Source organism: Grampus griseus (genome assembly GCF_964374135.1).
Source record: "Grampus griseus genome assembly, chromosome: 11".
In the NCBI taxonomy this organism is placed as follows: Eukaryota; Metazoa; Chordata; class Mammalia; order Artiodactyla; family Delphinidae; genus Grampus; species Grampus griseus.
In genome coordinates, this window is record NC_139005.1 from 82,748,630 (window position 1) to 82,770,811 (window position 22,182).

The 22,182-nt window shown below is 38.4% G+C and overlaps 1 long non-coding RNA gene across 1 annotated transcript in view; it reads left to right on the top strand.

The window, feature by feature from the left end:
- LOC309830464 overlaps positions 1-22,182 on the top strand; it is a 29,417-nt gene that overhangs the window by 2,769 nt on the left and 4,466 nt on the right. The window contains exon 2 of the long non-coding RNA XR_014297484.1: positions 20,189-20,367. This is a non-coding gene — a long non-coding RNA (uncharacterized lncRNA). The remainder of the gene's footprint in view (positions 1-20,188; positions 20,368-22,182) is intronic.

The window sequence follows — 22,182 nt, forward strand, 5'->3', positions numbered from 1 at the left end:
CTTCGGTTAAACTAATTCCTGAATATTTTGAGTTTTTTGAGACTAAGGGTTCTTAACCCTTAGTCGGCACTTCATCGTATTCTCATTTGAGATACAATGTCAAAATTTCATAATATTCTTTTGAGAGAATAGTTAACAATGAGCACCCATGTACCTAACACCCATCTGTAATAATCATCAGTTTATGGCCATACTTCATAGCCACTCTTGTTCCAAAATCATCCCTACCATTTGCACCCACTCACTAAATTCTTTGTAATCAGGTGTCCACACTTGTACCAGTCAGCTGTGGCTAGGGGAACAGTGTCCACTGGAGGATCATATTTGCTTTCATATGCACCATATGCATGAATAAGGGTGCAGGAAGGGGGAAGTTACAGTAGCTGGACACACTAGGTATTCACAGTTATTTTCTAATACCAGTATTTGTCCCCTTGGAGTGGATGTGGCTGGCATTAAGTACAGTATTAATGGCTCTTCCTAAACTATGTCTTGCTGTGATTGTCTTCTGCCCTGGAGAGCTGAGGAAGCAGGACCTCATTCACTAGGGAGGACATAACACACGCCACAGTAGCCCAATGCCTATGGTCTCAGATCTTTCATAAACCACCCTCTTGACCAACCCAGCCCCTTCCTCCCACCTTCCTCTTTTTCCTGAGGGCAAGACTGCCTTGTCTCTCTATCGAAGTTATTATACCAGAAGTGAGAGTTTCTCTCTCATTGCTTTATTTCCTCTCAAATCTCATTATAGAAAGGTGGGGGCATTTCTTATTTTGAAATTCTTGCCAGCTGGAGAAACCTGGGATAAGGAACCGTTTTATTTTCTAACCCAGGAAGCCTGGGCTCTCTGTATCTCCTCCAAATTATTCTTACAAACTGAACAGTTCTCTAGTGTCTTTCTCTCTTCCCATTGCTTATACTCAGCTCTGAGAAGCCAAATGACACGCTCAATATTCTGCCTGGAAATATCTCAGCCAGCTAGGCAAGTTCATTCACTGTGTTATCTGTATTTCAAGTTACTACAGGGAACATTTTTATCCACTGTTGCACAGCTGTTTACCCTAAAAGATTTTTGTCAGGCCTTCAGCTCTCACTAACAGCCTCTTCATTTTCCCAGCCTCCACCCACAGTATGGTTCCAAAGTCAATGCCATGTATTTTAAATTTCTATGTACCCCATCTCTAGTACCAATTTCTATATGTCAGTTGTTTATTGCCATGTAACAAACTGCTTCAAAATGTAGGAACTTAAACCAGCAGTAATTATTATTTATCACAATCATATGGATTGGCCAGGCAGTTCTTCTGATCTTGCTGGAGGTTATTCACACAGCTATATTCAGCTGGTACATTGGCTGACTTGGTTGGCCTCTCTCTCCATGTGGTCTTTCATCCTCCCAAAAGCTAGACTGATCTTGACATGGCTATGGCAGTGCCATACTCCTAGGTATAGACGTAACAGAAATGCATGCACATGTGTACCAAGAGACATGTATAAAAATGTTTACATAGCATTATTCATAAAAATAAAAAACTGTAAACAACCCAAATATCTGTCCATAGTAGAATGGATTCATAAATTGCAATGTATTTACATGATGGACATCTATATAACAAGGCAAATGAAAGAACTACAGTTGTATACTGGAGAAATATAAACACATAATTGAACAGAAGAAGCAGACACCAAAGAAAGCATACTCTGTATGATTCCGTGCATATAAGTTCAAAACCAGGCAAAACTGAACTATAATGTAAATTTTTGGAAAGGAGAAAGTGGGTAGGTGGAAGCATGAGGAAAGTTTCTGGAATGTTCTGATATTCTATTTTTTGACCTGACTTCTTTGCTTCTTTGATAATTCATTGAATAGTACATTTATATTTTGTGTGTTTTTCTGTGTGTTATATTTTTTAAAACATTTGAAGAAACCACATTAGGATGACATTTCCACCTATCTAACTGGTAAATTTTTAAAGAAGTGGCACGTGGGAAAATTGTCGCTCTCATCCACTGTGCGATCTTTTGGATGACCATTAGGCAGCATCTACATACAAAATTTTAAATGCACATATACCCCTGACAAAAATTTCGCTTACGGGAATTGACATAGATGTGCTTGCACATTTACACAGCCACATTTGTATTATGCTATGCATATGCGTGAAATTCTGAACGTTTGTACAAGAAACCCTTAGGAATGGTTACTCTGCAGAGTAGACTGCAGATCTGAAGTGCAGGGAGACACTTTTTCTTGTATACCCTTTGTGCTGTTTGAATTTTATACCATGGATTACTCTTTTAATAAAAGTAAACTAGTTGGCTTTTTTTGCTTATTTGTTTCTACTTACCCAAGGTCATCGGGTTAAAACGGACAGAGCCTGGATTTGAGCCCTAGTCTAACACCAAAGCCCATACCATCAACCATAACTCTGAATTTTCCTTGTGGAGTCTCTGTTTTCTCTCCTAGAAAGTGAATGTATTTGTCTAGATTGCAAGGGTCTCTTTGGAGACCGACATGGAAGCCCTGTTATATAAACTGAGCCAACACCGCAGATATGTAGGAGAGATCTACCACTGAGAAATGGCATTAGTGCCCAGGTATCACCCCTGGACACTCCATCCACCAAGTCTACCACAGCAGGATTCATCCAGTCCCTACCAGATGAGAGATAATGCCACACGTGGATATGCCAGAGAGAGGAGCTTACAGAAGCTGGTAGTTTGAATAGTCAATAAATCTTGCCAGGAGCTGGGGTAGAGCAAGAGCATAATAGGTAAATATAGCACAAAGTCTACATGTTAAAATTAGATTACACAATTAACTTTTGAGGAATTTAAACCACTCAGCTATGCATTGACTATAATGACCATTTATACAGTTTTCAAATCTTGTATGATACAAGATAGCTGTGGCTTTTGAAGTGAACCAATACATTTATTTATTTATTTATGTCTGCGTTGGGTCTTTGTTGTTGTGCACAGGCTTTCTCTAGCTGCGGCAAGCGGGGGCTACTCTTTGTTGTGATGCGTGGGCTTCTCATTGCAGTGGCTTCTGTTGTTGCGGAGCACAGGCCCTAGGCGTGCAGGCTTCAGTAGTTGTGGCTCGTGGGCTCTAGAGCTCAGGCTCAGTAGTTGTGGTGCACGGGCTTAGTTGCTCCGCGGCATGTGGGACCTTCCTGGACCAGGGCTCGAACGCGTGTCCCCTGCATTGGCAGGTGGATTCTTAACCACTGTGCCACCAGAGAGGTCCCAGCCAATATATTTAAAAAATGAACACACAGATAAAATGTACTAGAGTAGGACTTTGAAAATGGAATTTAAAAAAAAAAAAAAACTTTGTTATTGTCATTTTTTGCTGTTACTGTTGCACTAACAGGAAAAGGAAATAAAGTCATATTAGTGAACATAATAGTCATGATTGAGATCACTAAAATTGCTTGTGTTGTTCTCAGCTAAGAAAGCAAAGGTTTGGAGCTTTATTTAAAAATAAACAAAATGTAATTAACCATCAATGGACAACTTCAAGCTGCACAATCAATTCTATTTACTTTCCAGTGATTCAAATGCGTTGTTAGGAGGAAAAAGCATCTGATCGATCATTGCCTCAGCTCTGCTTTTCTCTTAAGCTACAGTCCTGAACCTCCTCCTCCTTACTAGAGGGTTCTCTGTGAACATGCATTCAAGATCCACATATCTAAAATTGAACATATCTCTCCCCCAACTAAAAAGTAAAACAAACAGAACTCCCCAAATATGGTTCACTCTCTCAACTTGCCTATTTCTCTGCTCAGTGATCCAAATTCTACTTTACCTTACCACTTATGGGTTAATGCAGACTTGCTTCTTTCTCTGGCCTTCTGTTGAATTCACAATGACCAACCCCTATTTATTCTTCCTTTACTTCCTACTCTTAGATGGTAGCCACTTAACTGATCCATCTCTGCTTCTCCCCAACCCCAGATACCCTTGAACACCACCATTTTGCATGTACTAAATATTCAATAAATGTTAACAGAATAAATCATGTTTATTTCTCAATTATAACGCTTTAAAACTCATTTGCACAAAGATATTTATAATTGTTGGTTACTTACTTTTCCATTAGACTGTGAGCTCCTTAAGGGCAGGGCTTAAGGAGGGCTTATTTTTCTCTGTATCCCCAGTGCTACCACAATGGAGTTCAATAAATATTTATTGAATTCATGAGTGGATGAGGCCTGAGCTACTTAACTCAGCAGTCAAATACTTCCACAATCATATCTACCTAACTACCTCTCTCCAGATTAGGCAAACATTGTGGAATTGGGGGGGGAAACTGACTGTTTCCAGGAATGTCTAGATTTTGGTTCTAGAGTGAAGTTTGCATTTTCATCAGGGAAGACATCCAATCTTCAAAGCACCCAAAGACCTTGAGTATGTGGAATTAGTTTCTGGTTCTGCATATCTACAAGTTCCCAGGGGATGCTAATGCTACTTGTCCACAGACCCCTTCAGTAATTAGAGTTCTATGCTCTGTGCCCTATTTCTTCAATATTATCTTCAGGACATGCCTTCTGCCTGACTAATACTCTAACGTTTTATATATGGCTTCTCCTCCCTGGGATGTTTTCTCCATTTATTTCCCCCTATTCGAATCCAACCCATCTTTTCAGGCTCTTTCTCCCGCGCAAAGCCTTCCCTAGCTATTCTAGTGCTCCTACTCCAGAATGTTTTTTTTTTTTTATACTATTAAAGTATCCACTGTTGGTGCTTAGAGTTTGACCCATCTACAATTATTGGTTGTCATTGTGTATATGCAAGTACCCAGTTATATACTTCTTTTTCTTTCCTGTGAGGCTTAGCACAATAGTAAATACTCAATAAATTGTTGTTGAATAAATAAATAAATGAATGACTCACTTCAGCATTATTATTCTAAAGAGAAATCAAATGCTTTACTGTTCTGTACTGTCGTTTCCCAGAACATGGAGGGAAGAGGCAATATGGAATTTCCCCAGTCTACTCAAATGAGGCAGTCCAATCTAAACAACAATCTATTCAAAAATTAATGACATTAAAATACCTAAAATGAGTTTATATTAAAATTCAAAATTTTCTCTTCAGTATCTGAAACAATGAAATTTGCTACTGCTGTTTCTGCCCCAGCTTCCAAAACCAAAAACAAATAATATAGTTTGCATGAGAACTTTGGCATTATAGAGAATAAAAGGTTGGTCCTATAGCATATGAACTGGTATTATAGTGCGATTTCAATAGCCTGGTTAAACAACACGCCTTATACCAAATACCATGTTGCATATCAAATATTGAAGTGACCTCCCTGCCTGGTGAAAAACAAAGAATCTTTATTATTGATATACAGAAGTTGTTTTAAAGTTAAAATAAGGAAGTTCTTTGAATATTGCCTAACTCACTATTGTGGGAAAAAAGTTAGAAGCATTCCAGAACATACCACCCTATTTTGCATTTCTATTGAACAGTTTTTTATTTTTTTACCAATTTGCAATATTTGCTTTATAAAATAAACTCTAACTCAAATATCAATTTATCATTTTAACAAGAGAAAAGAGCTGTATTGTATATTATCAAATTCCTGACCAGATAGACGTTTTGGTTGTAAATTATTAAACTACAAAATCTCTTGGTAAACTATGAAACACCAGCTCCACAAATGGAAAGCACTTTAATCGTTATTACACATAAGGTATAACATCTCTGCAAAATGCTGGAAAGTATGTGCTAAATGAGTACACCTGTTAACAGTACCGTATCAATTGAATGGGAGACATAAAGCAAAATGAATCTTATTCTTAGTAAATTTTAGTAATTTAAATCTGTTTCTTTCATTTACACTCCGAAGGATTTTCATTCTTAATTTTGTTTACTTCTGTTCACAAAATGAATAACAAAGTGAAATTCTCAGAATACAGACATTAATACTGAATTTTAATTATCTTTTATTTTATTTAGCTCTCTAGCTTCTGATAAAATATTTATGGAGGAGGTTATTTTTAGTTCAGGCTTTGCAAAGCTCTCTTGTCACCTCGCAGCCTGAGTTCATCAGAATGGAGCAACACAGGATATAGACTCAGTAGAGACCAGAAGGGCTAAGCAGGCGTGGCATTTTTGTAGAATTGTTAGATCTGGAAAAACCTTGGTGATCATCTGGGCCAGTCTCCCTGTTTTGCAAGTAGGGGCAATATGGCCCTGAGGTCACCCAGCTCATTAGTTATAGAATCAGGCTTAAATTATTCTCTTTCTCTTCAGTCTATGGTTCCTTCCACCTTGTTAAGTGACACATGGGGAAACTAAGAACAGTAAGAGCATCCAGAAAGACAAGTAGATAACATAGGTAACACAGTCTCTTCTAAACTGACTGGGAAACTCTGCCATTTTATCCACACCCCATTCAACACTCAAAGGTCTGCCATCACTGAGAGACCTAAACTTCAACCAGTGATTGGAAATTACTAGATTGTTAATTACACAAATGGAACGTCTCTAAATGTGTTTTATTATCCATATTTGTCACTGGCTGTCCACATTTTTCAAAAAGGGAAACAAATATTGGCTTCCCACGAATCCTCACTGTTGTGTGCCCTTTATTTTCACCATAATGCATTTTCTAATATTTATCAAGTGCTTACCGTGGGTCAGCCAGTATGGTAATCGCTTCAACTGCACTACTTAATTCACTCTTCATAAATAACCCTAAAAAGTAGATACTATTATTCTCCCACATTTTAAAGGCAATGAAATTGAAGCTTAGACAGGTTAAGTTACCCAAGACATATAGCTAGTAAGTGGCAGAGCTAAGATCGGATCCCAAGCTGTTTGACATCAGAACCAGACCTCTTAAGCACTATTGCTGTGTTCTGCTTCTGGGAAAGAAAGCAGCCTACCCAAAATAAGGAACTTCCTTATTAATATATATATATATTTCATATATGTATGAAAATATTTCTCATATATATGAAAACAAAATATTTACATAGTTTCTAAATGGTATGTCCTTCTTTTCCTTTTATTTGGGATAGATAGTAATAGTCAATATGAGAAAGTTCAGACTAACTTAGTCAATTTAAATTTTATTTTTTGCAATGCATAGTTTTTAAAAAGTTACATATATGTGATATGTAATAACATATATATGTAGATATGTCCAAAAAAAGAAATTCAAATAATGCAAAAAGAGTAAATAATGAAGTCTCTCTTGCCCCAGATTTCCACACCATCACCTTCTCAGAATTAATCACTATAAATGGTCTTGTGTATCCTTCCAATGTCTTCCATGCATATACCTGTATAATTCCTTTATTATCAATGGAAGCATAATATTTACATTGTTCTGTATCTTTTTACAATTAACAATAATATATCTATATATTGATATTGATATAGATATCTATATATTGATATTGATATAGATATCTATATATTGATATTGATATATTGATATTGATATAGAATATTGATATTCTATATCAATACACATAGATTTACCTCATTCTTTTTAACGTTGGCAAAATGTTCTGCTGGGGAGACATGGGGGAAGAAAGTGAAATGAAAAGGTGGAAATTTATTAACACTAATAAAGAGCGTTTCTTAGGTTCTGTCTTCTAGATGTGACTAGAAGATCCTTAGCCCCCCTACAAAGCCCACAGATATGTCATCTCAGCCTCCAAGTAATGGGGACAGATACAGGTGGACATTTTGGTGCCATCACACAGGGAGGCTCACACTGTGCTAGTTTTGGCAGGAAGAGGTGCAGGAGGCCCTTTTGTCTTGTCACTAACCTTAAACCAGGCACCCTATGCTCTACTCATCTCCAGCCCTAACACACCTTTCAGATCTTTCATCCACACAGTACCTTGCTTAATCTGTTGATTCTTTCTGTAGATCAAAGAAGTAGAAATGAAGAACAAGTGATTAACAGATGACCAGATCTCTTCCCTAGCTCCCCCTTCAGTAACCTCATAAACAAACTGTGTGAACAAGATAGCATCTGAAGAAAAATCACAGGCTGACGAGCCCGCACACAAGCCTGCACACAGTGGGGGATGGCGACGACTCTGACCCCCTATCTCAAAGCTTAACTGAGATTACTTCCCTTTTTCCCTTTAACAACTTTCATGGCTGAGCAGAATCTTTGGAAATGGTTTTTGGGGAACACTGAGTCCACCATCTCTCCAGATTGCCAGCATTCTGCTTAAAAGCAACTTTCATTTCTACCTACATTTGTCTCTCTCTCTCTGTATTGAGTTTTGAGCAGCGAGCAGCCGGACCTGATTCGGTAACACTATCACTGCACTACAGAGAACAACAGGACATTCCTTCCCCTACCATGTCCTACTAAAACTTTTGTGTCAAAACAGCTTGTCCAGTTCTTGGTTTTGACACGATGCACAAGTTCTTCAAATCTGAGTGATAGACAACACACAACACTCGAAATTGGCTCTCTCCTCCAGTAACTAATTCCCTTGGAATAAGAGCCTTTTTAGGAAGCTCCAGAGTCTTTCATGCAAACTGGTAGACCCTCTGCAGCTAAAGTCCAAATATTCCCAGTTGGGTCTCAATCCATTTAATAACACTCTATTCATTGGCTCAAGATGGGTCATCCCACCCCCTCCGTACCTCCCATCCCGTAAGCACACACGATGAGGCACTGCTATAGAGTCCCCTTAACCTCATGTGAACCCTATTGGTATGCATCGAAAAAAGGGGGTTTTATTAATGGACATCAAAATTGATGTTATTGTTCTCCTTTACAGCTGAGGAAAGTGAGGTTAAGTACCACAGATGGAAAGAAGCGGGTCTGGGGTGTTCAAACAGGGGACTGATATTAATTGATATTAAAGTCTTCCGTCCCTCCAACTCAAAATATACTTCTCAAATGAAAACGAATTCACTTTGCTTTGCCAAGTACTAAAATGTGTCTTAAGGCTGTTACCTGGCCAATTACTATTATTGAAAATAATACACTAAATAGTTTCCATTATTACATTATTTTTTAATTTATTTTTTTCTTTTAGTGACATATACTTGGTGTACAATATTATATAAATTACAGGTGTACAATATAGTGATTCACAATTTTTAAAGGTTATACTCCATTTATAGTTATAAAATATTGGCTATATTTCCCGTGTTGTATAATATATCCTTGTAGCTTATTTTATACCTAATAGTTTGTATCTCTTAAGCCCCTAGCCCTATGTTGCCCCTCCCCTCTTCCCTCTCCCCACTGGAAACCACTACTTTGTTCTCTATATCTGCAAGTCTGCTTCTTTTTTGTTATATTCACTAGTTTATTGTATTTTTTAGATTCCACATATAAGTGATATAAGTGATACAGTATTTGTCTTTCTCTGTCTGACTTATTTCACTTAGCATAATGCCCTCCAATCCATCCATGTTGCTGCAAGTGACAAAATTCCATCTTTTTTATGGCTGAGTAGTATTCCATTGTATTTATGTATACCACAGCTTTTTTATCCATTTATCTGTTGATGGATACTTAGGTTTTCTTTATTTTTATAAATGTTCTAATATGTATTATAAGTGATGATCTCTATTTGATATTGACTGAGGCAGCATAATATATTTCTTCAACAAATCTTTCTGCCAGATACTTCGATGGACTCTGGTGATAAAGTAGTGAAGCAAAGTTTATTTGAAATGAATACTGGATTGAGTTTGGGTTGGGGTCCTCAATCACCTCTCCCACCAGGGCGACTTTCATGTGTTTTATATATTGACATTCCTCGTGAGAGTCTTAACATAGAAACTAGTTCCACTGATTAAAAAAGAAAAAGCTGTGAAAATCACTGGGTCCCCAAAGTCCCCTCAGAATCCTAGATACGTGTATTATCATGGAGGAATGTGGGGTTTTTTTTCTTTTTTCCTTGAAGAGTTACTTACAAGCTATATGTGGACATAATGTTTGAGACAACTCAACAATAATATGAAGTAAAGTAAATTACTTTGCTTGAATGAATGAAAACGACATATTTACTTTTAACAAAATATAGCATTTTCCCTCAAGGATACAGAACACTAAGATTCCTTGCCTTCTCAAAAAAAAAAAAAAAAAACCCTCATATTTTATTGTATCTGATATCTTAAATTTGCCTTGTCCTATCAGCATTTTTAAAGAACCGTCTAAATGCATTTTAATTGACTTCTCTCCTTTCAAAATGTCTGACAATCTTTTCAGCAATAAAGGAAGGAAATACCAAACTGGCAAGATGTGGGATGTGAAAATGGTTCTATGGGCATGAGAAAACTGCTCCTATTATGTTAGCAAGTTTCGAGTCCTTTACAAAAAGAAGAACTGGCCTTTTAATACCAGCTTTGCTTAGTCATGTAATTTTTCTTAAAGTTATTTTGCAGTTATGTATTGGCTTTTTCGCTGGCATCAACGTGGGAATCAAAGTCACATGAATTGAAGCTTGTGCTAATTTTTTTGTCGTTTGACACCTATCTAGGGTATACAAGTGTTATGAAACTCATAGCAAAGACCTCCAGTCATTACAGGGGGGAAAAATCATACCCCTTATTTTTCTGACTTAAAAGTACTTTGTTTCTTTCTTTAGATTATATAAGACTACTATTTCACATTATTATGGTGCTTGGTACAAGGTAGTGAACTTCCTTGGTAATAAACATGCCAGGTACTCATTGTTGGCCCTTGGCAACATTGTGAGGTAGAGTTGTTATCCCTGGATCCTTCACTGTGGGTGGTCTCTTCAGCCTGGCAGCCAGGGCCTTCCTAGAGCACAAGACCTCTGCACAGAGACTCATATCTGTGTTTTCTGGCCAAGTCCCTCAAGCTCCAGATCTTTCTGAGTTCTTTCCCTTCCTTATCCCTCAGTGACTTCCAGCTACCATAAGACATTCACACTGAAGCATCAGAAAAAAAGAACAGTGTTGTTCCCAAGTAAAAACTTTCATTGTTGTTCCAGGATTTTCTGAAGTTACAAATAATATGGGAATTCAGGTAGCTAGAGGGGGAAATATTTCCCCCACCCTCAGATTTCTTCAGGGGCTTTTCAAATTCTACCCCCGGAGAGGGTCATCTTTGCTAAATGGATGTAAGCCTCCTGCCTTTGTCACTCAATGAAACTTGCTTACTCATAGCTCACAAAGTTCCCCTGAAGATGATTAGTAAGCATTATTCCAAAGTTTCAGCAAAAACATTGAGGGAGGCTGCCTAACACTACTGGATTTAAATTAGCAGTAAGAAAAGAAGTCACATTGCCTCATGTGCTAGCCAATGTTTCTGCTAAATTAGTTTTTTTTTTTTCAATTAAAAAATGCTCACACAAGGAAAAAAGAGGAATCCACACAAAAATATAGACTATGCGAGCTGGAAGGGACCTTCAGGACCAGCTAGGCCAATGTACCCATTTTACAGGGAAACTACTAGGCTATTAAGCCTAGTGTTCCAAGATCCCATTGCTAGTGGTAGATCTGTTTCTCACTTTCAGCCTCTCATGGCACTGTGGTCCTCTCCCTTCTTCATAGCCTAAGACTGGTTACACTTATGCATTTGCCTATGCCATTGTTTGATTAAGGCCTGTCTCCCTGACTAGACTATCACCCTCATGATTACAGGAACTCTGCCTGGTTTTCCTGCCACTTGCCAGGACAATCAGGCATGCAGTTAGTGCTCAAGAAATATTTGTTGAATAAGTATCAGTAAAAACACAGAGTTAACTGTCATTAAGGATAGAATCAACAGTATATTTTAGTCTTTTGCATAATTATCAAATCGTTGTTTACACATTATGTGGACATGCTACTCAAATTAATCAAGGAAATGTTAGATTCTACTATAGTAAAATATAATATCCATGGCTTAAGACAAAAAGGTTTACTTCTTATTTATTTAAATTCAGTTTTCCACCTATGTGTTTCTTCCCTGTGAGTCTCCTTTACTATTCACACAGAACACTTAGGACACTTCTGGTCACCAAGAGATTTTTTCCCCACACCAGTTTAAATAGGCAACCTATCTCCACCTTGTAGCTACTCCATCTGGAACATGCAGCCTTCAAGGTCACTGTGGCAGGGGAAGCGTACCAGCTTGTAAGGTCCTCAGCCCAGAAGTGGCACATGGCACTTCACCTACAGTCCTGTGGCCAGAATTGATCACATAGCCCCTTCCCAATGGCAAAAGAAGTCAAGAAGTTTTTAGGGAGAACCAGCTGTCTCTGCTTGCCATTGTATGGGTTAATTATAATAATAACAATCACTAACTTTTTTGAGCACTTATTTTGTGCCCAGCCAAGAGCTAAGTGCTTTATTACATTTACTGCTTCCTTGAATCCTCATTACAGATGAACAAACTGCAGACACTCTCATTATGATCAGTTTCCAAATGAGGAAACTAAGGGGTCAATTTGTTCAAGGTCACAATTGCTAAGTGGAATCAGGGATTTGCACCACTGTGTCAGGTACTGAAGCTTGTGCTCTCTCAGGTACTGAAGCCTGTGCTCTCAGCCATTCTGACTAAATCCCACCTATGGGATTCATCAGAGTAAGATTTTGAAGAACAGATTGGTTTTTAATAATACAAATGGAGGATAAGAAAGAATTACAAAATCCATGTATATGATTATGTGTCCTCAATTTACCTACTCAGTTCAAGAAGCATGTATTGTTAATACTGCCAATAGTGGAGAAAACTGAGGTCATTTGCATCCTGATAGGACACACTGAGAACACAATATGTGTAGCATTTCTGCCCAAAGTGCATGATCTGAATCTAATTGTGAGGAAACCAAATGAAGGGACAGTCTATGAAACAATTGGCCTTCAAAATGTCAATGCCATGAAGGACAAAGAAAAGCTGAGGAATTTCTGCAGATTTAAATGCTATGAAAGGGGACTTCCCTGGTGGCACAGTGGTTAAGAATCAGCCTGCCACTGCAGGGAACACGGGTTCGAGCCCTGGTCCGGGAATATCCCACATGCCACAGAGCAACTAAGCCCGTGCGCCACAACTACTGAGCCTGTGCTCTAGAGCCCGCAAGCCACAACTTCTGAGCCCACGTACCACAACTACACGCCTAGAGCCCGTGCTCTGCAACGAGAGAAGCCACCGCAATGAGAAACGTGTGCACTGCAACGAAGAGTAGCCCCCGCTCGCCACAGCTAGAGAAAGCCCGCACACAGCAACGAAGACCCAATGCAGCCAAATAAATAAATAAAATAAATTTAAATAAATTACTTAATAAAAGCTATGAAAACTAAGAAGAAATTTCACTAAAATGGAGTCAGGCGACCAGAAGGGGGATGTCTCTTGCATGTACCACTCCACATCAATACAGATTCCAACAGGAAGAGACACAACTTACATCTCTGTCAGGAAGTGACTACTTTACTACCACCAGCAGAAGGAAGAAAGATTTTGTCGTTGTCTGGCAAGAGCTCAGCCAATGAGAGACTATCATAAGTCAGCCAATGAAAAGCCACTATACTTCTAACTCCCAGTTTCTTCCAGTGAACATTTTGTTTATAAAAGTCCCTCCCAACTTCCCCTTCTCCTCTACAAAATAGTCTCCCCTTCTTTGCTTTACCGAACTTGTATGTGGGTTCACCACAGATGCATTTCCAGAATTGCAATTCCTTGTTGCTCCTGAATAAACTCATTTTGCTGGTAAAATAACTGGCCGTTTTATTGTTTTAAGTTAACAGGGGAGTAAAGAGAACAGCCACAAAGTGCAATGTGTGATCTTGAATTGGATCCTGGAAGAGGGTCAAAATTGCTATAAAGGATATTCTGGGGGCAATTGATGAAATTCAAATATAAACAATATGTTAGGTGAGTATTATAACTAAAATACATTTCCCAAACCTTATAATTACACCATGGTTATTAAAAAGGAAAAAACTCAGTTTTCCATCTGTGTGTTTCTTCCCTGTGAGTCTCCTTTACTACTCATACAAAACACTTCACTTCTGATGCTTCTGGTCACCAAGAGATTTTTTTCCCCACAACAAGCAATTCTCTGTGACACCAGCCGGGTGTCCTGTAATTTAACTCAATTCTGAGACTGTTTATCTGAAGATAACATCAGATTCCACAGGTTAAGGGCTCAGTTCCACAAGACTGCCCCCCACGCCCTCACCTGACATACTGACTTCGGACACCAGTTGCAAGCCCAGCTTATCACCTGTGCTTCTGACCAACTGGCTGTAGATGGGAGGTTCCAATGACCCCCTCCTTGGGTTCAATTAATTTGCAAGAGTGGCTCATAGAACTCAAGGAAACACTTGTGTTTATTAGTTTATTAAAGGATATAATAATGGATACAGATGAACAGCCAAATGAAGAACATAGAACAAGGTCCGGGAGGATCCTGAGTGCGGGAGCTACTGGCCCCATGGAGGTGGGGTGCGTCACCCTCCTAGTGTGGATGAGTTCACCTACGTGGATGCTCTCCAAATCCCACACTATCGGGATTTTTTTTTTAACTTAAAAAAATATATATTTATTATTTATTTATTTTTGTCTGTGTTGGGTCTTAGCTGCAGCACACGGAATCTTTCATTGTGGTGTGCAGGCTTCTCTCTAGCTGTGGCACGGCTCAGTAGTTGCAGCACATGGACTTAGTTGCCCTGCGGCATGTGGGATCTTAGGTCCTCCAGGGATCGAACTTGCATACCCTGCCTTGGAAGGCGGATTCTGGACCACCAGGGAAGTCCCGCTATTGGGATTTTATGGAGGCTTCCTCCCGTAGGCATGATCAATTATTAACTTCGTTTCTAATCCCTCTCCTCTTTCTGCAGGATAGAGAGTGCGGCTGAAAATTCCAAGCTTCTAATCGTGGCTTGGTCTTTCTCTTGACCAGCCTGCCTCTAGGAGCCATCCAGGAGCCCACCCAGAGTCACCTCAATAGAACAAAAGATGTGCCTAGTGCTCTGTCTTATCACTTAGGAATTTACAAAGGTTTCAGTAGCTCTGTATCAGGAACTGGGGGCAGAGACCAATTTATGTCTTCTGTTATTTCACAGCTATATCAGAGAATGTCCTTGTTTAAAGGACATAGATACTGAACTATTTAGACATAAAGGAGCATGATGTTTGTTGATTCATTAAAAATTTATGTATGGATAAAAAATAGTGAGATAAGCAAATGTAGCAAATCATTAACAATTGCTGAAGCTGTACTGTTCTTGAAGCTCTTTAAAGTTTAAAATTATTTTAAAATACAAAGGTTTCAAAAAGAAGCATTTATTGGTTGGTGCCAGGCACTGCTCTGGACACAGGACAGTACATTTTCGGCAAGGATGTGTACAGAATGCTATAAATATAATTTACTGTTGATGAGATTGACTGGAAGAATCCAAGCTGTGATTGCCTTCCCTTACCATAAAGGTTTTTGATTCACTGGGCTTGATTTTCAAAGGAAAGTTATGGTTTCTCCCTCCTTAGAAGGAAAATAATGAAGTTTCTGAGTGGGGTGGTTGGCAGGGGACATGAATTTTTATGACTGTTTGTCCTATGGCAACATAAAAATTGAGGAGAAATGGAAATCCCATTTGAAAGTAAGGGCATTCTGGCAACAGAAATCCAAGGATCTGGTGGATGGGTGAGAATAAGGAAAAAATGCCCCTTCCATTCAAATCCACTCGCCCTCAAAGCATTAGTGCTCTAAGTCAGTCTTTCAACAAAGACCACAGATGCTGGTGGTTTCTCATTCTCCCCTAAAGCATGGAGGGCATATAAACTGCCTGATAAAAACTTTAAGAACAAGCAAGCAATCAACAACATTTCCAAAGCTCCTTTACACCAAGATCATGAGTTTCTAAATCACCAAGAACACTTCCATAGAAGACCTTTGACTGGGAGAATGAAGTTGTGTTTAAAAGGGACACAAATAGGTTATAAATCAGAATATTGCAAAAGCAGAGATTAGTTCTGAGAAAACAAAATCACTTATATACTAGGAGAAATACTCATTGAAGCATCAATATATGTTCCATTCCCCATGGACTTATTTTATCCAACTAGCCATCACCAATTTTGAAAGAAGATGAAAAGCTAACTTTCAAATTTCTCTTCTTCTGCAGGCATGTATATGACTAATACAAGAAATAAGGATTAAATGATTTAATATAGGCAAGGCGTTCAGAACAATGCCAGGTGCATAGTACATTCTCAACTAATGATAATTATTTTTTAAAAGAGATAAAAATATTAGCTAAGCAGTGTTGAGATTGAGTCCCATTTAAACCATAGTTGCCTGGGAACAAGTAAGAACCCATTGCAAACTGTTCTAAGGACCTAGAACTTCATCCAATGCAGGAGGAATTTTGCCCTAGAGAGTCATGGATTTGGGAGTCTAGAGATGCAGGGATCAAACTAAAAGACATTTTTAATGCTTTGGTTCTCAGGTCTGACCCTTCCCATTTTCCTGGGGGATCCAAGATCCTCAGCAGCTGGCTATTTTGATGTTTGCCCAGGATAGAACAATAGTGAAAAGGTCAACCCTAGCAGGACAATGTCTGGGTTTGGTCCCAACACTTCCCAGAAGCATGACCTTGAGAATTTGTGTGCCTTGATTTCCTTCATTGCATAATGGAGCTAATGATAGTATTCAAATGGGGGTGAGGTTATTGGGAGAATTAGATGAGCAAACATGTGGAAAATTCCTAGAACAGTGTGCATCTAACGCATTACAGGTAATCAACAGATGTTAGCAAGCATTGTTATAGTTTACTTCTGCAGCAGCGACTAACTCTTCCAGTTTGCCCAGGGTTGCTTTGACTCTTCAGTTTCAAAACTGAAAGTCCCACATCCTGGGAGATGCTTCAGTCCCAGGCAAACAGGGACAGCTGGTCACCCTATGTACCCCAGACTAGCTTTGCCAATCCACTTTGGAAGGGCTACTACAAAAATTGTGTTAGCAGACGTTGGCAGAGTCCATTGGTTCAAGATGATTCTGAAGAGTGTGTTTTAAGGCTCCCTTTCCAATATTCCTCCTCTTTGTGGCTTTTCCTGATTCACTCCAGTCCCTCACCCCACATCCATGCTTAAAACTAAGCTCCCCGAACTTTTTTCCCATGTCATTTCTCATGCGTAACTAGTTGGACTGTTTCCTCATTCACCTCCTCTTGAGACTATCAAGGTCCAAAGGGCAGAAGTCTTGTCCTGTTTCTACACATGCAATCAACACTGGTGGGTTGAATGTAGTTTTGCTTTCCCGGATTTGAATGGGAGGGTCTGGATTAATTTGCCTCTGCAAAGTATTTCCATAGAGGTGAGGCTTTTTCCAGGTAGATAGTGCTATGTGACCTTGGCCAAGTCACTTAACCCCTCTGGGCCATATAATAAATAATGTCAGTGATGTTGTCATTGTTATTCATATTAGGCATAGGAAAAATTGACTTTGGAAAGTGGCAGAGCGAGGATTTCAACCCAAGGAGTCTGTCCCCAACCTTAAGAGTCTGAGCTCTGGACTTCCCTGGTGGCTCAGTGGATGAGAATCTGCCTGCCAATGCAGGGGACACGGGTTCAAGCCCTGGTCTGCAAAGATCCCACAGGCCACGGAGCAACTAAGCCCATGTGCCATAACTACTGAGCCTGTGCTGTAGAGCCCGCGAGCCACAACTACTGAAGCCCGTGCGCCTAGAGCCCGTGCTCTGCAACAAGAGAAGCCACCGCAATGAGAAGCACGTGCACCTCAACGAAGAGTAGCTCCTGCTCACCACAACTAGAGAAAGCCCACGTGGAGCAACAAAGACCCAATGCAGCCAAAACTAAATAAAATTAAAAAAAAAAAAAAGAGTCTGAGCTCTTAACGATTTTTCTTGATTTCTTAAGTTGAGAAAAAGGAAAGAGCAAAAATAGAAGAGAATACTTACAGGAGGAAATATAGTATGTTAATGAGTTTGAATGAGTGCAGATACACAGAAGCAAGGTCAATAATTCACAGATTCAATTTTAGCTTTATCTTTTTTTAAGTGTAAGAAAAATAGGGGGGGTATAATTTCTTTAATAGTTTTCTGTTTAAAGGAACCAAAAATTCAGTCCAGAGACCTGTCTTTCTCTCTTTCCCACTACCAGATGTTCATAAAGACATATTAAGTAAGATTTGATTTTCTACCAAAGCCAAACTGGGAATTGCAAAGACAGGATGAAAGAAAAAAAATTCTTTGAGACTGTTCTTTCTATCATAATTTTTTACTATCTTGGGTATATACTTATTTTCATACTGAGTTATATATGTCCTTTATATATTTAATCATTTGTTTTTCTTTTGTGCTTTTATAATTAATTTTTGGGGGCTTTTATAATTAATTTGAACAATACATGTCTCCAGGTTTCTGGTAAACAAATATAGAAATATAGCTGAATTTTTTCTGAAAACGATATAGTATTCGTTGATAAAGTTCCTAAGAAAAGGAGGGATAGGGAGTTCCCTAGTGGTCTAGTGGTTAGGATACCGCACTTTCACTGCCATGGCCTGGGTTCAATCCCTGGTCAGGGAACTGAGATCCCACAAGCTGTGCGGTGTGGCCAAAAAAACAAAAAACGGAAAAAAATGGAGGGATAAATATGGTTTCAACATATTAGCTCAAAACAAAACAAACAAAACAGCAACAACAAAAAAAAGTCCTAATTGTACCCTCTTCACACTTCTGACATGTATGATGCTGGTTTGTTTGCCAGCATTAACTTCTTTTTCACAAAGGTACTTAGTTTAGAAAAACCCTCCTATTGATGTCACCTCAGTAAGTTGTGTTTTTCAAAGAATTTGCCCATTTCATATAAATTTTAAATTATGGACATAAAGTTCATTATATCTTCTGATTATTATTGGTTCAAATGTATACAGTTATGTAACCATCACCACAATCACAATATAGAACATTTCCATAACCCCTCTCCCCTCAAATTTTCCTTGTACTCCTTTGCAGCCAGTCCCTTCTCCCAGTCTCCCCAACCCTAGACAGTTGTTGATCTGGACTCTGACACTATCGTTTTGCCTGTTCTGGAATTTCATATAAATTGAATCTTACAGTTTGTAGTCTTTTGTGCCTGGATTCTTTCACTTAGCATAAAGCTTTTGAGATTTATCCATGTTAAACCTGTGTGTATCAATAATTTGTTCCTTTTTCTCCTGAGTAAAATTCCATTTCATGGCTCTACAGCAATTTGTTTATTCATTCATGAGTGACAGAAATTTGGGTTATTTCCGATTTGGGGCTATTATGAATAAAGCTGCAATGATCATTTTCATACAAGTGTTTGTGTGAACATGTTTTCATTTCTCTCAGGCAAATATCTAGGAGTCGAATGGTTGGGTCATAACAGGAGGTGCATGTTCAACTTTATAAGAAACTAACAAATTACTTTCCAAATGGCTATACCATTTTACATTCCCACCAGCAATATATGAGAGTTCCGATTGCTGCATATCATTGCTGACATTTGGTAACTTTCAATCCTTTTAATTATAGCCATTCTAGTATACATGTAGATGTAGCTCATTGTGGTTTTAATTTGCAATTCTCCAACGACAAGGATGCTGGTGAGCATCATTTCATGTTTATCGTTCATATATTTTCTTTAGTGAAATGTGTGTTCAAAAATTTTGTCCCCTTATTTTATTTTATTTTGTCCCCTTTTTAACTTGGATTTTAGTCTTATTATTGAGTTTTAGAATTTTTTAATGTTCTAGCTATAAGACTTTTATCAGAAATAAGTTTTGCATATGTATTCTCCCAGTTTGTGGCTTGGCTTTTAATTTTATTCATGCGTATTGAAGAGCCAAGGTTTAAATTTTGATGAAATTCAACTTATCAATTCTTATTCTTTTAGGTTTTGTGTGTTTTGTGCCCTATTTTAGAAATTTGGGGGCTTCCCTGGTGGTTCAGTGGTTAAGACTTCGTGCTTCCACTGCAGGGGGTGTGGGTTTGATCCCTGGTTAGGGAAGATCCCGCATGCCACACGGCACAGCCAAAAAAAAATTTTTGTTTGTTTTGCCTAACACAAGGGCATTAAATTTTTCTCTTATGCTTTCTTATTGAAGTTTTATAGTTTTACCTCTTCAAATCTTTGAATCAACTAATCAACTAATTTCTGTATATGTTATGACGCAAAGATCAGGGTTCACTTTTTTCCCATCTGGCTATCAAATTATTCCAGCTTCATTTTTACTTTTTTTTTTTTAAGGCTCCGGACGCGCAGGCTCAGCGGCCATGGCTCACGGGCCCAGCGGCTCTGCGACATGTGGGATCTTCCCGGATCAGGACACGAACCCGTGTCCCTGCATCGGCAGGCAGACTCTCAACCAGTGTGCCACCAGGGAAGCCCCCAGCTTCATTTTTAAAGAAATAATCAACCATACAAGTGTAAGTTTGTTTTTGGACTCTCTATTCTGTTCCATTGATCTGTGCCTATTATGCCAATATCACACTATGATATTGATTACTGTAGTTTTATGATGCCTCTAACAAAAGTTCTTCTGTTGAAAAATTGTTTTCTTTTAGATTTTTTGGACTTCCATATAAATTTTATAATCAGCTTGTCAATTTCTACAAGTCATGTGCTGAAATTTTGATTAGCATTGTCTAGACTCTATCATTAAATTTGAGAGATTTGATACCTTAACAATATTGTCTTCTAATCGATGAACGTTGTATAACTCTCCACTTATTTAGGTCCTCTTTAATTTCTCTCAAGAATGTCTTCAGTATTCAGGTCTTACACATATTTACCCTTAAGTATTTTATGTTTTTAAAATGCTATTATAAATGATATTTTTTTATTATAAATCTATTTATTTATTTACTTTGGCTGCGTTGGGTCTTTGATGCCATGCACGATCTTTCTCTAGTTGAGGCGAGTGGGGACTACTCTTTGTTCTGGTGTGCGGGCTTCTCATTGCAGTAGCTTCTCTTGTTGTGGAGCAAGGCTCTAGAGCACAGGCTCAGTAGTTGTGGTGCACGGGCTTAGTTGCTCCATGGCATGTGGGATCTTTGTGGACCAGGGCTCGAACCTGTGTCCCCTGCACTGGCAGGTGGATTCTTAACCGCTGCACCACCAGGGAAGTCCCTATAAATGATATTTAAAAAATTTTAATGTCCAATAGTTTCTTGTCAATATATAGAAATACAATTGATTTTTGTATATTAATCTCATATTCTGCAACCTTGCTAAATTCATTTCCTAGAACCAGCAGTTTTTTAGTGGATTTCTTAGAATTGTATAAATAGCTGATCATATCATCTTCATTTTTTTTTTTGGCCGAGATGCACAACTTGCAGGATCTTAGTTCCCTGATCAGGGATTGAACCCAGGCCCTAGGCAGTAAAAGCTAACCTAGTAGTCCTAACCACTGGACTGCCAGGGAATTCCCTGATCATATCATCTTCAAATAAAGACAATTTTACTTCTTCCTTTTCAGTCTATACATTTTTTATTCCTCTTTCTTGCCTTATTACAATTGTTAGGACCTCTAGTACAATATTAAATAGAGCTATATATTGAAATGGGTAAATTTTATTGACCGTAAATTATATCTGTTAAAGTAGCTAAACAAAAAGACTATTTTATGCTGAGGTGGCTCTAATGCCTTGGTAGCCTCCATAAGCAAACCAAAACTTAAGCCAGAATCAGTTGGAAATGCTCTCATATCCAAGAAGACAAGATTTAAGAACAGCCAATCGCAAACAGGCAACTAGCCTCCCCCAAAACAAGCAAATGCTTAAGCTACAGCCAATCAAATAACTTTCTTGCTTTGCTTCCTTGTCTGCTCCACAAGAACCTTTCTCTTAGCTCCTGTTGGTAGGGTGCTCCTAACAATTTTCTAACCACTTTCATGTTGGAAATTGATGTTTGCGCAAATAAACTCTTGTAAATTTTAATGTGCCTCAGTTTATCTTTTAGTGTACCTCAATAACGCTGATTTTTTTAAAAAACTGAACTGAATATAACACAGAAGTGAACAGTTAAAGAGGCCTTTTATGGTAGGATGGGCATTGAATCACAGATGCAAAAGAATTACAGATCTTGATCTGAAAAAAAATAATAAAAGAAATGGAAACAGTGATGACTGAAATTAAGAAAGAAGTTATTGGGATGTGTGAAAATGATTGAAAAAGTGAAATAAAAATATTGAAGATTTTCAAAAGTATTATAATGGTGGAACAGGAAGACTAATATTA